The following is an 18,769-nucleotide window of genomic DNA, read 5'->3' as shown; positions in this document are numbered from 1 at the left end:
GCCAGGTGTCAGCTGAAGTTGCAGCCTCGAGGGGACTTGGGAAGATGCCGGTTCGGTCTCTTGGCATGGAGGTATTCTAGAGCTGTCATTCTGGGTGCCGCCTACTAGTGTTTGGACAAAAAAACAAGTTTCGGTGGCAAGGCCACGCCTCCATCAGCTCAATCCAATAGATGAAGGAGGCGTAGCCTTGCCTCCGAAACGCGTTCTAATTGGCCAAACACTTTGATAGGCAGCATCCAGGCTGACGGCTCTGGAAAATCTCTATGCCGAGACACTGAACTGGTGTCTTACTGAGTCCCCTCAAGGCTCAAACTTCAGCTGACACCCATGTTAGGATCCACCGGGGGTTTCTTCCACCACTACACCTGGCAAGCCTTCATCCACATAGCACTATGAGTGCATTTTATATTGTTATCATTTTGTAACCATACATTACAGCGTTGCTGCACTAGGAGTGGTTTGGCGCTTCTCTCTTTTTTTCCTTGCCCTCTTTCACCAACATTGGATAATAGAAGATAGAAAAAATGTTGCCTGGTCTAATGAGTCTCGATTTCAGCTACGACAATCAGATGGTAGGGTCAGAATTTAATGTAAATATGAAAGCATGGATCCATCCTGCCTTGTGTCATCGGTTCAGGCTGGTGGTGTAAGACACAGGAAGACTAGGAATGGATTTGCTGTAGGTCTGAGAAATACAAGGAGCAGAGTCATATCTCCAGCAGGGAATGAATGAATGAATGAAAACTTATATAGCGCAACACATGCGAACTTAATCGCCTCTGCTTGCAATTCATGGTACTGTACGGAAAAACCTTGGAGACCCTATCCCATGCTGGACAGAGAGCCTCAGCAGCCATCTCCACAGTTGGCTCTGTCATTCCGAAAAAATCGGAAGATGTAAAGAATTCACCTACGTTCAAGTCTTTTGAAGAAGAGGTGGAAAACCTGAAGGAAGAAATATTGACCACAGGCTGTACCAAGGACGCCTGTAGCAGAGAAGCTGGGACACCTTGCTGACAAGCATAGAGACCCGGGCTGGGGTATAAGCCATAGGTTATTGTGATCTGCCTAAAAAGAGATCAACACAGCTGGTAAGCGGAAGTCATTTCTCAGGTGGAGGAACCCTTTTTCTATTTTAACTCATCACTAGGGTTGAGCGAACCCGAACTGTAAAGTTCGGGTTCGGTACGGACTTTGGGTTTTTCCCGAACCTGGACCCGAATTATTGGAAAAAGTCCGGGTTCAGGTTCGGAGTTTGGGTATGTTTTGGCATGCTGCACGGCAGCCAATCACCATTCGTTTTACTACTGTGACTGGGAACTGATCACAGCCATGCCTACTTATGGCATGGCTGTGATTGGCCAGTGCAGCATGTGACCCATCATGTGACCAGCCTCTATATTAGATAAAGGCACACAGCACAGATCGTCACTCTGCTTCAGTTATCATAGGGAAAGGCTGCTGTTGCTGCTTAGGGACAGTGTTAGGTGTATCCTGCTTCAGAAATCTCAACAAGCACACTTTATTTTTTTGATATCTGCATCATCTTATGGTATATGGCTCGTTGTCACTGTGCTTTAGTTATCATAGGGAAAGACTGCTGTTGCTGCTTAGGGACAGTGTTAGGTGTATCATGCTTCAGAAATCTCAACAAGCACACTTTATTTCTTTGATATCTGCATCATCTTATGGTATCTGGCTCGTTGTCACTGTGCTTTAGTTATCATAGGGAGAGGCTGCTGCTGCTTAGGGACAGTGTCAGAGAGCTGTATCCTGCTTCAGAAATCTCAACAAGCACTCTTTATTCCTGTGACATCTGGTGTGCTTCATATAGTTTAGGAATTTTGTTCAGCTATAGGGACAGTCAGCAATCCATAGGTGACTCTGAATATTTCAACAGCACTGCACCTGCCACCACCTGTGCACCTGTGATATACTGTGTTTTTTTGTCCAGTACATAGTTCAGGGACAGGTTCCAGAAATTTTCCTATAGGGACAGTCAGCAATCTATAGGTGACTCTGAATATTTTAACAGCACTGCACCTGCCACCACCTGTGCACCTGTGATATACTGTGTTTTTTTGTCCAGTACATAGTTCAGGGACAGGTTCCAGAAATGTTCCTATAGGGACAGTCAGCAATCTATAGGTGACTCTAAATATTTCAACAGCACTGCACCTGCCACCACCTGTGCACCTGTGATATACTGTGTTTTTTTGTCCAGTACATAGTTCAGGGACAGGTTCCAGAAATTTTCTTATAGGGACAGTCAGCAATCTATAGGTGACTCTGAATATTTCAACAGCACTGCACCTGCCACCACCTGTGCACCTGTGATATACTGTGTTTGTGTCCAGTACATAGTTCAGGGACAGGTTCCAGAAATGTTCCTATAGGGACAGTCAGCAATCTATAGGTGACTCTGAATATTTCAACAGCACTGCGCCTGCCCCCTGTGATATACTGTCTGTGCAGTACATTGTTTAGGGCTGGGTTCCTGCTTCTTGCTATAGGTGGAGAAATATATAGGTGAATCTCTGCCCATTTCACCAGCACTCCACCTGTCCCCTGTGATATACTGTCTGCGCAGTACATTGTTTAGTGCTGGCTTATTGCTATAGGTAGAGAAATATATAGGTGAATCTCTGCCTATTTCACCAGCTTACACTATTTTTGTATTTAGAATTTCTCAAAATTAGGGCAAGACCCTAAATTTGAGAAATATATAGGTGAATCTCTGCCCATTTCACCAGCACTCCGCCTGTCCCCTGTGATATACTGTCTGTGCAGTACATTGTTTAGGGCTGGCTTCCTGCTTATTGCTATAGGTAGAGAATATATAGGTGAATCTCTGCCCATTTCACCAGCACTCCACCTGTCCCCTGTGATATACTGTCTGTGCAGTACATTGTTTAGGGCTGGCTTCCTGCTTATTGCTATAGGTAGAGAAATATATAGGTGAATCTCTGCCCATTTCACCAGCACTCCACCTGTCCCCTGTGATATACTGTCTGTGCAGTACATTGTTTAGTGCTGGCTTCCTGCTTATTGCTATAGGTAGAGAAATGTATAGGTGAATCTTTGCCTATTTCACCAGCTTACACTATTTTTGTATTTAAAATTTCAAAAAATTAGGGCAAGACCCTAAATTTGAGAAATATATAGGTGAATCTCTGCCCATTTCACCAGCACTCCACCGGTACATTGTTTAGGGCTGGCTTCCTGCTTCTTGCTATAGGTAGAGAAATATATAGGTGAATCTCTGCCTATTTCATCATATTACACTATTTTTGTATTTAAAATTTCTCAAAATTAGGGCAAGACCCTAAATTTGAGAAATATGAGGTAAAAGTCAAATAAGGGACGTGGCCGCGGTCGTGGTGCTGCTGGTGGAGCTCCTGTTACAGGGAGAGGATGTGGTCGATCTGTGCCAGCTACAAGCACAAGTGAAACACCTTTCTCAGGTGCGAGTAGCTGACAGAGCCTGCAGCGGTATTTGGTTGGGCCTAATCCAGCTCTACGAATGTTGAGGCCAGGAGCAGAACAGGCGGTAGTAGATTGGGTTGCTGACAGTGCCTCCAGTTCCTTCACATTGATTTCCAACCAGTCTTGTGCTGAACGTTTAGAGTTGGCGCCTGCAGCCGATGTCCACCATCAGTCTTTCACCTCACCCCCTTGCAAATCAGCCAAACAGTCTGAGCCCCAAAGCATGCAGCAGTCTCTTCTTCTTTTTGATGAGTCTGTTAGCATGTGTTTCCAGTGTCATCCACCTAGCCCAGCCCCAGAAGGGGAAGAGATTGAGTGCACCGATGCCCAACCACTTATATTTCAAGATGAGTACATGGGGGGACCATCACAGCACGTTTTGGATGATGATGAAACACAGTTGCCAACTGCTGGTGCTTTTGCAATTGTGCAGACCGACAAGGAGGGCAGTGTTGAAGACTGGGTGGAAGATGATGTGCAGGACGATGAGGTCATCGACCCGACATGGAATCAACCTCATGCAGGTGACCCGTGTAGTTCGGAGGAAGAGGCGGTGGTCGCACAGAGCCACCAGCACAGCAGAAGAGGGAGCAGGGTGCCAAAGCAGAGCGTCCGTCCCCTAGACAGTACGCCTGCTACTGCCCAACGCAGCAAGGGACCGAGCACACCAAAGGCAGGTCCAAGGAGTTCCCTAGCGTGGCAGTTATTCACACAATGTGCTGATGACAAGACACGCGTGGTTTGCACGTTGTGCAATCAGAGCCTGAAGCGAGGCATAAACGTTCTCAACCTGAGCACAACCTGCATGACCAGGCATCTAAGTGCAAAGCACGAGCTGCAGTGGAGTAGACACCTCAAAAACCAAGAAAGGTCTCTGGCTCCTCCTGCTTCCTCTTCTGCATCAGTCTCGGGCCTCTCTGCCTCTTCATCCACCTCCGTAGTGACAGTGCCACCTGCCACCCCTCAATTAGAGGACCGGCAAGCAACACTACCACCTGGGTCACCAAACATCTCCACAATGTCCCATGGAAACATTCTGCTCTCCATCTCCCAAACACTGGAGCACAAGAGGAAGTACCCCTCTACCCACCCACGATCCCTGGCCCTGAATGCCAGCATTTCAAAATTACTGGCCTTTGAAATGCTGTCATTCTGTCTGGTGGAGACGCAGAGTTTTAAAAGCCTGATGGCATTGGCTGTCCCACAGTACGTCGTGCCCAGCCGCCACTACTTTTCCAGGCGAGCCATCCCTTCCCTGCACAACCAAGTTTGCCTCCTGTTCCTAACTCCTTCTACTCCGCTTCCTCATCCTCTACCGCCTCCTCATCCAGTCAGCGTAACAAATTCACCACCAACTTCAGCACAGCCATGGGTAAACGCCAGCAGGCAGTTTTAAAACTTTCCTGTTTGGGGGAAAAACCACACACCGCGCAGGAGTTGTGGAGGGACATGGAACAACAGACTGATGAGTGGTTGGCGTCAGTGAGCCTCAAGCCGGGCCTGGTGTGCGATAACGGGCGAAATCTCGTAGCAGCTCTGGGCCTAGCCGGTTTGACGCACATCCCTTGCCTGGAGCATGGTTTGGTGGTGCAGAGTTTCCTGAGAACTTACCCCGATATGCCACAGTTGCTGCAGAAAGTGCGGGCCGTCTGTGCGCACTTTCGGCGTTCTCACCCTGCTGCTGCTCGCCTGGCAGCGCTGCAGCGGAACTTCGGCCTTCCCGCTCACCGCCTCATATGTGATGTGCCCACAAGGTGGAACTCCACCTTGCACATGCTGGCCAGACTGTGCGAGCAGCAGCAGGCGATAGTGGAGTTCCAGCTCCGAATCGGGATCATTTGCAAGGCTTTCAGGGCAGTCATTCACAAGTGGCTCCGAGGGTGGGTTTGTGCACCAACAAAGGCCAGGTACACAATTGTCTAGCAAGGGCACAGTTCTGGAGGACGACGCGGTGGAGGATGAGGAGGAGGAAGACATGGAGGAGGAGGAGGAACCATGTTCACAGCAGGATGGCATCCAGACCAGCTCATGGCCATTACTGGTGCGTGGCTGGGGGGATACAGAGGACACAGATGATACACCTCACACAGAGGACAGCTTTTCGTTGCCTCTGGGCAGCCTGGCACACATGAGCAATTACATGCTGCAGTGTCTCCGCAACGACCGGCGTGTTTCGCACATTATGACAGGTGCTGATTACTGGGTGGCCACGCTGCTGGATCCCTGTTTCAAGGACAACGTACCGTCCTTAATCCCCTCACTGGAGCGTGAACGCAAGATGCGCGAGTACAAGCGCACGCTGTTAGATGCGCTGCTGGTGCAATTCTCACCTGGCAGCGGGAGAACAGTGGAAGCAGAAGGCGAAGGCAGAGGAGAAGGAAGAGGTCGCCAACGCAGCAAGGGCACCGCCAGCACCTCAGAAGGCAGGGTTAGCATGGCCGAAATGTGGAAAAGCTTTGTCAGCACGCCACAACAAACAGCACCACCAGCTGATATGGAACGTTTTAGCAGGAGGCAGCATTTCAGCAACATGGTGGAGCAGCATGTGAGCACACCCCTACACGTACTGAATGACGGCTATGCCCCCTTAAACTTCTGGGTCTCCAAATTGGGCACATGGCGTGAGCTTGCCCTTTACGCCTTGGAGGTGCTGGCCTGCCCTGCGGCCAGTGTATTGTCTGAACGTGTATTTAGCACGGCAGGGGGCGTTATCACAGACAAGCGCAGCCGCCTGTCCAGAGCCAATGTGGACAAGCTCACGTTCATTAAAATGAACCAGGCATGGATCCCACAGGACTTGTCCGTCCCTTGTGCAGAATAGACACCGGGCCGGCCTTACCCAGCCATTGTTTTTTTCTAAAATTTCTAGGGTTGCCATCTCATCCCTTTCAAAGCAAAAACATATTAATTACACAGGTTCTCTGGCTGATTAAGGTGCTGCTAATTAAACTCACTTTGTGCCTTATCAACATTAAATTAGCCCCAGAACCTGTGTAACTCTGTGTTCAGGTTTAAAGGGATGAGGTAGCAACCCTAGATCTGTCTCACTCTTTTGGGGTTTACCCTAATTTAAAAAATAAATCAATTAAAAACCAAAACCTGCTGTGTTGGCTACCTCCTCCTCCACCGCCGCTTCCACCTTCAGTCACATTCTTAGGCTTGCACACTGTAACTGCTTTCTTTAAGTCCCACCAGAGGTTCTCAATCGGATTTAAGTCTGGTGACTGCGATGGCCACTCCAAAATGTTCCAGCCTTTAATCTGCAACCATGCTCTAGTGGACTTGGAGGTATGCTTGGGATCATTGTCCTGTTGAAAGGTCCAACGTCTCCCAAGCATCAGGTTTGTGACGGACTGCATCACATTGTCATCCAATATCTCCTGGTACTGAAGAGAATTCATGGTACCTTGCACACGCTGAAGCTTCCCTGTACCTGCAGAAGTAAAACAGCCCCAAAGCATGATTGACCCCCCGCCATGCTTCACAGTAGGCAAGGTGTTCTTTTCATCATAGGCCTTGTTCTTCCTCCTCCAAACATAGCGTTGATCCATGGGCCCAAACAGTTCTAATTTTGTTTCATCAGTCCACAGAACACAATCCCAAAACTTGTGTGGTTTGCCCACATGACTTTTGGCATACCGCAGTCGACTCTTCTTATTCTTTGGAGACAGCAAGGGGGTGCGTCTGAAATTGCACTGAAAGTGCACTTGGAAGTGCAGTCGCTGTAAATCTGAGGGGTAGATCTGAAATGAGGAGAAGCTCTGCCGATTTTATCATCCAATCATGTGAAAGCTAAAATGCAGTTTTTTTATTTTCCTTGCATGTCCCCCTCGGATCTGCAGCAACTGCACTTCCAAGTGCACTTTCAGTGTAATTTCAAGTGTAGTTTGCACTTGTAGTGTAAAGTGGATTTGCCTTTCGTAAATAAACCCCATATGTATCTTAAATATTAAATACACAAAAACAGCTAATCAAAACTTTTGGACGAAAATAAAATGTGCTAACTTTTTTTTTTTATTCATTAAAGTGGAAGTAAACCCTCCTATTGTTTTCAGCCAAGGAAGCGGCCATCTTGACCTCTGTTTAATCTGCAACTGCCATGATGCTGTACATGTGACCTGTTATGAAACCAGCCATTGGATGGTTTGGCAGTTTGGTTGAGAGCACAAACAAATGTGACAGCTAGCATTTCCGGCATGCCGGGAATGTTAACTGTTTTGTAACTATCAAATTGAAGGGTTTACTTCCACTTTAAATTGTAAGAAACACATGTAGAAAAAAATTAGTCTTTAAATGGTTAACCACTTCAACCCCCGGAAGATTTTACCCCCTTCCTGACCAGAGCACTTGTTACAATTTGACACTGCGTTGCTTTAACTGACACCTGCACGGTCGTGCGACGATGTACCCCAACAGAATTGGTGTCCTTTTTTTCCCACAAATAAAGCTTTCTTTTGGTGGTATTTGATCACCTCTGCAGTTTTTATTATTTGCACCATAAACAAAAAAAGAGCAACAATTTTGAAAAAAAAAACATTTTTTACTTTTTGCTATAATAAATATCCCCAATTTTTTTTAAAAGACATTTCTTCATCAGTTTAGGCCAATATATATTCTCCTACATATTTTTGGTAAAATTAAAAAATAAAAATAAATCGCAATAAGCGTGTATTGATTGGTTTATAGCGTCTACAAACTATAGGAAAGATTTATGGCATTTTTATCATTTTTTTTTTTAACTAGTAATGGCATCGATCTGCGTTCTTCTAGTGGTACTGCGACGGACAGATTGAACTTTTTTGACACATTTTTGGGACCATTGACATTTATACAGTGATCAATGCTTCTTAATATGCACTGATTACTGTGTAAATGTCACTGGCAGGGAAGGGGTTAACACTAGGGGTGATCAAGGGGTTAACTGTTTGTTCCCTCACTGTGTTCCAATTGTATAAGACTGACTAGGAGAGCAGACAGATGGTTGTTCCTACTTAGTAGGAACACATGGCGTCTCCTCTCCTCTGACGGCACAGAGCTTTGTGTGTTTACACACAACCTGTATATATACCTGGGATTTCGCCCAGGAGAGCCATTGTGCCACAGTAAATCTGTGTGAGCTGGTCAGGAACCGGTTAAACTGAGATCTTCTACACACGGGTGTTTGTTCCTTTGATAGGTAGAAACATTGTATCGCCTTGCTTCTTTTATCAGCGATGTTCGCAGGCTGCCCAGATAGGAGAGACTCAAGTTGCTCCGACAGGGGAGACTTCAGACGACTTGCATTGACTTCTATTACAGAAGTAAATTGCAAGTCACACTGAAGTTGCGCTGTGTGTCGCCCCGCAAGTTGGATCGCCCCTGTATGAACCGGCTAGTGCATAAATAAATCCATCTTATTTGCAGCACAATCAGCCGATGCCGATTAATTAAAAAAATGCCAAAAATCTGCCGATATATTGGTTGACCTCTAATATCTATGGCCCAGATTCACAAAGGAGATACGATGAAGTATCTCAGATACTCCGTCGTATCTCTCAGACTATCTATGCGACTGATTCAGGGGCGTAACTAGAAATCACAGGGCCCCATAGCAAAATGTTGTATGGGGCCCCCCCCCCCCCCCCGGATTTACTTCCTTTGCTGCCCCAAGGCCGGGTCCTTCAATGATGCCCCCCCCCCCCCCGCCCAAAAAAAACTAAAAGTCCCCCAACCCTGAAAGCGCACGGAAAAATCATACGGGTGGACCTACATATAAAATGTATAAGGATTGAGGGGTGAGCTGTGTATGGGGGAATTTAACGGTGATCTGTGTACGGTGTGCAGGATTTAGGGGTGATCTGTGTACGGTGTGCAGGATTTAGGGGTGATCTGTGTACGGTGTGCAGGATTTAGGGGTGATCTGTGCACATGCAAGTACCCTCCTTCCCAAGTACAGAGCTCTCCTCTCCCCAGATTAGTTTAGAGCCCACCCTCCATCAATACACATTCCTCTGGCATCAACCCCCCTTCTTCCCCCTTTCAGTAGTGAGCATTCCGGTCACCCAACTAACATCAGAGATGGGCTGCAGAAGAGAAGCTGTAACTCACTGCATGTCCGTGGAGCATAGGGTGACCACGTGTCCCAGATTGCCCGGGACAGTCCCGCATTTTGCAGGTCTGTCCCGGGCACCTTCATTCCAGGACAATACAGTGTCCCGGAATGAAACTGACACAGCCACCCCCCCGGCCAATTTTATGACCCAAAAAAAGGCCGTCACATCACCGCTTTACTCACTGACGGTACTTGCCTGGAGGAGCACAGTCCCCGCCCCCTTCTTGTGATTGGAGAAATCATAAATCCCACCTGATTTTTGGGAAGGGGGGTGTCCCTGAATGGTAGTTTGGAAATGTGGTCACCCTAGTGGAGCAGCTCCTGTCTGTGTACACCCCCACCCTTCCCCCCTCCCCTCTCTGCTTTCACATAGAGATAGATAGACAATGTTTTTGTAGAGCAGAGAGGGTTCTAAACGGCTGTCGGGAGGAGAGCGCTGTCACTTGTAAATACAGCAGCGCTTCTGTATTGACAAGTGACAGTAGAGGATTTTTTCACCCCTGTGTTGCCGCAGCGCCCAGGGCTGCTGTTATAAATCACGGGGCCCCGTACAGCCTACCTGACAGGGCCCCCCTAAAAAAATATCAAAACAAATATTTTTGCTAACAATACACCACAAAAATCATTTTTAACATACACAAGCACAAAAAAAACTTATAAACTTACAGGGGAACAGGGCTAAATATACAACAGGAAAGACAATTCCCCTCTTCCTTCCCCATCAGAGTTTCTGTCTCTCTTCTGGTGCTTTGCAGGGGTTAAAGAAGGATCCCGAGGTGGAGCATCTTACTACTGCTGCTTGTGCGGGTGGGATGTGTACTGCGCCAATCACATGGGATGAATAGGAGAAGAGGGTCAGCAGGGATTGGCGCAGTACACAGTACACATCTCACCCACACAAGCAGCAGTAGTAAGATGCTCCACCACGGGGTTCTTCCTTAAGCCCTAAAAAAAAAAAATGTGGTGGGAATGAGAACCATGGGGTAGGGGAGAAAAAGGGGGGGGGGGGGAAAAGTGGGGGTGGGTATGAGATGGGGTATGGGTAGAGAAGAACTCGAATGAGACTGGGGAAATGCTGGTCTGTATAGGGATTAAAAAGGAGGAGGATTTGTGCTGGTAGGGGGGGGGGGGGGGGGAGGGCAGATAGATCGCTGTCAAGGAGACTGGAGAGGGATAATCAGAGATGGGCATGGGGCATACTCTCAGCTGGTAATAAATATCCATAGTATAAAAAGTAAATGGGCTGTCTGGCAGGAAGGGGAGAGGGAGTGATCTCCATTGCCTAGTAAAGAAACAGTGTTGGGGGTGTGCAAGGTGGGGGGGGGAGGGTTCCAGACATGTGTAATGTTTGTAGATCCTGGGACACACACACACACACGTGTGAAGGTAAAGTGTCTGCAGGGAAAAGTCAGGGAGGGGAGGGGGGAGAGATAACAAGCATCTGAGAGGAGCAGTGTGACAGGCAAAGATGAATGGATCTGTGTGAGGACGACAGGGAGCAGGACAGCCAGATAGTGTTTGAGGAGGGGAGGAAGATGCCAGGGAGAGAGAGCATTGCAGACACAGCCAGATAACAGAACTGACCTGTACACTGTAGCAGAAGAGAGCCAACGTGAGGAGACCTGTTACCACTGCCCGAACCTGCTGGGAGGAAACTTCAAAGGCCCCCCATGCACCTAGGACCCCTGGGCAGTTCACAGAAGTGCCTGTGCATTAAGACAGGCAAGCTCTCCCCCGCTCTCACAGTGTCCTGACGAATCTCCCAGCTTTTAGGGAGAGGAAAACAGGCAGCGCTGGGGGGAGACCAGGCACCTATAGGACATAGGAGGATCACATGTGGCTACAACAGGGAGGCAGATCGGTGCGCTGTGACAGAAATATTGCCGACAGGAGGGAGAGAAACACAGCATCGGTTCTGTAACTGTCACAGCGCACCGATCTGCCTCCCCATCGGCGGGCCCCACTCGGCTGCGGGCCCCATAGCGCCTGCGTGGGTCGCTATGGCGGTAGTTCCGCCACTGGACTGATTCATAGAATCAGTTACGCATAGATATCCCTAAGATCCGACAGGTGTAATTGTTTTACACTGTCGGATCTTAGGATGCAATACCGCGGCCGCCGCTGGGGGGAGTTTGCATCGTAAACCAGCGTCGGGTATGCAAATTAGGAGTTACGGCGATCCACAACGGTTTTTCGCTTTCGCTACGTCGCCGCTAGTCTAGTTTCCAGACGCAAAGTTAGTCGTCGTTTTTGGTGCCTTAACTTTAGTCAGCAAAAGTATTGCTGTCTAAAGTATGGCCGTCGTTCCCGCGTCAAAATTTAAAATTTCACGTCGTTTGCGTAACACGTCCGGGAATACGGAATTACGCTACGCGCGTCGCCGTTCGAAAAAATGACGTCACTTCGCGCAAAGCACGGCGGGAGTTAGGAAACGGAGCATGCGCAGTAGGTCCGGCGCGGAGCGCGCCTAATTTAAATGGCACACGCCCATTTAAATTACGCGGGCTTACGCCGGAGGCCGCCGGCGTAGTTTTCATCGCAAGTGCTTTGTGAATCAGGCACTTGCGATGAAAACTTGCGGCGGTGTAACGTATCTACGATACGTTACGCCGCCGCACTTCTACCTGAATCTGGCCCTATCTGTCTATCTATATCTCTATTGATCTATAACGTTCTGCCTCAATAAGGGCATCAGCCCATGAATACTAGGTTTGAGGTATTTGTTATTAAACCTTTGTAGCTTTACATTGGCAGTACTTACTGATTATGGTTGAATCTTGTTTCTGTGCTCACTGCTTTGTAAAATTGCAATAAAAATTATTAAACCAAAAAATATTGCCCCTTTATCTGTTTATATAAGCTTACAGAAAAGCCTTAAGGCTAAATTCCAGGTATATATAAAAAAATTAGTGCAATCAAGTATTAGGATTAAATTATCTTTTTAAATTGCAACAAGTACATTAATCTGACTTTGTATCGTCTTCTTGTACAGCTGCATGCAGACTGGAAGAGCGAAGTATTACTACGAGACAATAACCTGTGCTGCATACAAATATGTAGACCAAGATTAGGCTGACAAAAGGATACCGCAATGTATTTTTTGCCTACATTTTGTGAAAGCAAAAATCTCAATTTCCTTCATCTTTCCAAGGCTAAGTGGTTTTGCTTGAGACTTTTTCAGTAAAAAGCATTGATGCTAAAATCAATTCTGCTGTTCATTCCTATTACACAATCAATAACCTAAAAGAAGCATGAAGATCAGAAAAAAGACAAAACTAAATCAGAATACCTAATCCAGGTCAGTAACTCAAAGCACTGAAACAAGAGGGTCTATATCACAACTAATGGACAGTTCAGCAACAGCTTTCATATTGGGACTGTAGGCCATACACTCCACCCAACAACCATACTCCAGGTACAAACATAAATAAATACACTGACCCATCATTGGCGAATAAAGGCCGCGGTAATTTTATTGGTTTAAACACAAAATAATTTCAAATCATCATATCAATTTTATTCCATAACTTCAACATCAAAAATTGCCATTAATAAAGCAAAACCAAATAAGTGCAACTGCTCAGTTTTTGTCACTCAAGCAGCATTTAACTCATTAATTGACATATCACGTCCCCCCTGGATCCCAAGGTGACGCCTACCACATAAATTTACCGCAACAGGGGAGGAGGGAGGGAGTTCTTCAGCTGCTGCTGCCAGGGGAAAAGAGGGAGATTCCCAGCCCAGCCAAACCTTTTATAGCCTCTGCTGCTCCCAGAAGCTTCCGACACCTTCCATTGGCTGGCTGATGGTCCCAAATTTAAAGGCACAGTACATAGGAATTACAAGGCAAACATTAACCAATTACAAGCTAACTTCAGCACTTAATCACCTATTAACCCCGTGCTGGCCACAATCCCACTCAAGTGGGCTCCTAATGTGCCCCCTTTCTTATGGGACTGTAGGCCATACACTCCACCCAACAACCATACTCCAGGTACAAACATAAATAAATACACTGACCCATCATTGGCGAATAAAGGCCGCGGTAATTTTATTGGTTTAAACACAAAATAATTTCAAATCATCATATCAATTTTATTCCATAACTTCAACATCAAAAATTGCCATTAATAAAGCAAAACCAAATAAGTGCAACTGCTCAGTTTTTGTCACTCAAGCAGCATTTAACTCATTAATTGACATATCACGTCCCACAAGCCGGGCATGAGCATCATGCCCGGCCCCACCCCACCTCCGCGGCCTGCTCAATACCGTACTGCAATCCCAAATTAAATATATCAATCCCCACGTCCGAGAGGTGGACGCCATCCTGCCTGTATAACCTGGTAAAACCCCCTTCTAGATCCACATGTCTGTATGCCAGACCACCCAGCTGGGGCATGAACTTGCTCATGGCCCGATTTATACGCTTCCTCATCTTCTCCATGGACCTCCTCTGAGTAGAGGAGAGCCAAGAGAGGCGCGGAACGATTTCTGAGAAAATCAAAATTGTACCTGGAGAGGCTAGTGAAAACCGCTGCAAATCCCTTTGAATCATAAATAACAAATCCAAAGTCCTTACTTTACCCAAATCATTCCCACCTGCGTGAATTAATAATACATCCGGCTTAGGCCATCGCTGACTAAGCCCACTTAAGTGAAAATAAAGTTGATGCCACTGAAGTCCCCGCACACCTTTCCAATAAACCTGGAATGATTCCGGACGAAAAGATAAATTAGTTGAATACCTACGCAAGGCCGCTCTCTTATGCGCCCAGTGAATATAGGAGTGTCCCAGAATCCAAACTGTGCGGGGCTGACCTGAAAAATTTAAATAAACAGGTTAGGGCGAACGTAAATCCTAAAACAATTTGATTTCCACCTCCCCATCTCTTTAATGGCCGATTCACACACCCCTCTGCGGGCCGCCTCTGATGCAGCGCCTATCCTAAATGAGTGGGAGGATATACGCATGTTCTGCAAACCCAAATTTTTTAGACACTTATGCAGCACTGCATCAAATTGGTATTTGGTAAGTGGCCCTCCATCCTGGTGGATTAAGAACAAACCCGGAACCGGGGGCCTAATGCTTAAAAATTGAGACACCGTGTCCACGGGGCAAATTGACTTATCGTTGTTCGCCGCCAACCGAATCCCAACGCCTTTACCCAACGCGTCGGTCTTGGAGCGACTTAACCACAACTGAATTCCCGTGGGGTCTACCCTTACGTGATCGACTAAAATTCCCGACCCACCCCGTTTAGATTTTGGGAGTAGCTCTGATATCCGTAAAGCCCCATGAAAAGCGAGCACGAACGCCGTTCTAAAAAGCAGGGATTCAAAACCCGAAAAGCAAACGGACGACGCTATCTCGCACAGTTTACCCAAAAGATCCAGTGAAATCGGCCTTCTGTCATCTGGAACGAAATGAGCCCTCTTGTACCCTTTTAAGGCCTGTTTCACTGAAAAGTAAGCCGTGCACGGCGGAAAACCCCGCAGCCGGCAAAAAAAGGATATTCCCGCCAAGGTTTTTGAGATATGGCTAAAAGAAAAACTTTGCTCCATAAGGGAAGCCACAAACGCCAATAATGACCCCTCGGAAGGGCGGCCATCACTAACTCCTAACCCTTCTGCAAAGGACAACCAGCTCTTCCAAGAAGCAGCATAGCACAACCATGTCTTGGGTGCCACCGAACCCTGTATTGCTCTTGAAACTATGTCCAGATTAGGTCCCACAGATATTCCGGGCAACGAATCCCTTCCACATCCGCATCTGGCAGCAGCTGGTGAAAACGGTCCATCTGAAACCGAGATAACGCATCGGCAAGATTATTTTGCACTCCCGGCGTGTGCTTGGCTTTCAGACACACATTAAAGTGTAAACAAAGAAACACAACCTGCCGTAAGATCTTGACCACCAGCAAAGACTTTGATGAAAGGCAATTTATGGCAAAGAGGACCCCTTTATTGTCTGTTTCCACCAGAATCCTTTTGTTTGCAAACTGAGCTCCCCACAAAGTTAACGCCACTAATATCGGGAACAGCTCTAACAGAACGATGTTTCTTGTAACCTCCTGAACCACCCAAGATTCTGGCCATGCTGCGCAGCACCAGTGCGTTCCCCATATTGCAGCAAAGCCCTTGGACCCCGCCGCGTCCGTGAATAACCTGAAATCCGGCGCCGCCACAAACTCCTCCTGAAAAAACGATCTCCCGTTATACGTCTCGAGGAAACGTGCCCAGACCAACAAATCCGCCTTAATCGAACTAGTCAGCCTAACGTGGGCAAACGGCGACTTTAAACCCGCTATTGCCAAGTACAGACGACGCGAAAAAATCCGCCCAACGGGCATAATCCTGCCAGCAAACGCCAGGACGCCCAACAGTGACTGCATCTCCTTGAGCAGCACTTTCTTTCTTGACAGAAAGGAAGATATTAATGAATTTAATTTCACCAATTTTGCCTCCGGCAAACGAAACTCCATCCTACATGTGTCTATGCAAATGCCTAAGAACTCGAGCGATGTCACCGGGGTACATGTCTTCTCCTCCGCCAGCGGAACGCCAAACTGCGCCGCCGTTTCCTGGAAAGCCTGCAATAGCTCCTGACAACACAACGAATCCCGAGGTCCTAAAAACAAAAAGTCATCCAGGTAGTGGACTATCTTGTCACTACCTGACTGAAAACCAACCACCCAATGCAGGAAAGACGAAAACGCCTCGAAGTACGAGCATGATACTGAACACCTCATAGGCAGACATCTGTCAAAAAAGTAGGCCCCGTCAAAATAAAAACCTAAAGAATTAAATGCCTCAGGGGCTATGGGCAACAGTCTAAAAGCTGATTTTATATCGGCTTTTGCCAGCAACGCACCGGGACCACACTGCCGCACTTTAACGATCGCCTCCTCAAAAGTCGCATACGTGACCGAGCAAAGCTCCCCATTAATCTCGTCGTTCAGCGAATCCCCTTTAGGGAATGATAGGTGCTGTATAATCCTATAAGCATTCTGCTCCCTCTTGGGCACCACCCCTAGGGGCGATATGCGGAAATTATCAAACGGGGGGTGCTCAAAGGGACCAGCAATGCGCCCTTCTGCAATTTCTTTGCCAACCTTCTCCCTCACGATCTGTGGAAACTGACTGACTGATTTTAAATTACCCACAATTGTGCATCCTGCCCCCGAGAATGAAGGGAGGGGGAAACCAAATTCAAAACCTCTACTGAGGAATTGCGCCGTCACCTGGTCTGGATACATTTCCAGCCATGGGCGCATACTTTCCAGCCTCACTGGCGTGCAGGCTTTTTGGAAAAATATCCCTAGAGCTCGAGCTAGCCCCGGCATTCGCCGACTTCTTTAAACACTTGGCCGCAGGGTGAGCCCCTGCGCAGTACGAACATTCGTGTCTGTATTTACAAGCCGCATTCCAGCGGCACTGGCTATCGTTGAACGCGAAACAGCTCCCTTTCCTGAAAACTGCGCCGGAATTGGAAACCGCAGCTGGCTTTGGCATGGCAGACCTCTGCGGAGCCAGCAGATTTAGCCACAGGCCAACGTCTTTCATACCCCAGCGCAACGAGGGGTGGACCGCCAATTTCTGCCTAAAAGACTCGTCGTAGTAAAACCAACCGAGTCCGCCAAAACTCTTGTAAGCCTCCAGAATGTGATCCACATGCTGGAACAAACCACTACTGCGTTCCGGGTACTTGTCCGTCATGACACCTGCAAAAACGCAAAACGCTTGCAACCAGTTATTAAATGACCTCGGTATGGGTCTGCGTCTGTCGTCCTCATGTTTGTCGTTTTTCTCTGATTTAGCCATAAAATCCTTCTGTGAGGGTAACAGGGATAGAATGTCCATAAATTCCCCCCTCCAAATTTTTTCCTTCACTGACGTGCTTAGGTGATACCCCAGGGGAGACATTTCGCAGGGCATAACTTCCTTCATGCATGCCTCTGGCACGCTAACCCTCCCGGGGGAATTAACTTCCCCCGCCAAAGCCCCCGGGGCCATAACCACGTTGGGGGTTTGAATCACTGGAGCAATAGCAGAATGTGTGCTATGTATAGTATTACTGTTCAAATGTGACACAGGACTTGCAGACACAGCACCAGCAGGGGTCAGTGTTCTAACCAGGGAAGACAGTGAATCCATAATAGCATTTAAAGTCTGCAGCTGCACACACTCACCCACTGCTGGAGGCTGTGCATTGATGGCTGGACCAGGCTCCTCTCTCAGCATGCCTGCTGCAGGCTCCTGCCTGATAGGTGAGATGTGCTGCTCCTGTCCCCAGACGGAGACCTGTGGCTGCCTAGGTGAACGTGGGGGGAGCGGACGCCCCCTCCCCACTCTTGCTGTGGGCTGCACCGCTCTTCCTCTCCTGGCGTTTCCCCTAGCAGGGGACTGGGACATGTTCCTCTTCTGCCGTACCGAACGGCGCACGTTTGTGGGACCGCCCCCGCCATCTTCCTCCTCACACGCGCCGCGCCTTCTCTCCGCCTCCTCAGCTTGCTGGGATTCCCCTGCACGCTCCGGAGGCTGGCTCCTCCGCGCTCTGACAGGGGAAACCCCACTCACTGACGCGCTCTCCCTCAGCTGTTCTGAGGGAGACACAGACCCAAAGCCTGTAGCCCTTTCAGCTGGCTGGTCTGCAGGGACAATGTCCCCCATAACTAAGCAGCGCTTCAGCCACTCTTCACCCCCCTCACTGCCTGCCTTCTCCAAAAGCTTCTTAAAAGAGACTCCATACTTTACCAAGAGAAGGGGGGCAGCAGGAACCAAAAGTCCTAGTTCTTCAGCTGCTGCTGCCAGGGGAAAAGAGGGAGATTCCCAGCCCAGCCAAACCTTTTATAGCCTCTGCTGCTCCCAGAAGCTTCCGACACCTTCCATTGGCTGGCTGATGGTCCCAAATTTAAAGGCACAGTACATAGGAATTACAAGGCAAACATTAACCAATTACAAGCTAACTTCAGCACTTAATCACCTATTAACCCCGTGCTGGCCACAATCCCACTCAAGTGGGCTCCTAATGTGCCCCCTTTCTTATTCTCTCAGTAAAGATTTCAATTAGGTCAATATCATTAAATATTGGGAGATTTACGAAAACTGGTGCACAAGGAATCTGATGCAGCTGTGCATAGTAACCTATCATCTTCTAGGCTTTATTGTCAAAGCTTAACCTCCCTGGCG

The sequence above is a fragment of the Rana temporaria genome, chromosome 2 (assembly GCF_905171775.1).
Source record: "Rana temporaria chromosome 2, aRanTem1.1, whole genome shotgun sequence".
Taxonomy (NCBI): domain Eukaryota; kingdom Metazoa; phylum Chordata; class Amphibia; order Anura; family Ranidae; genus Rana; species Rana temporaria.
This window is presented reverse-complemented; position numbering follows the sequence as displayed.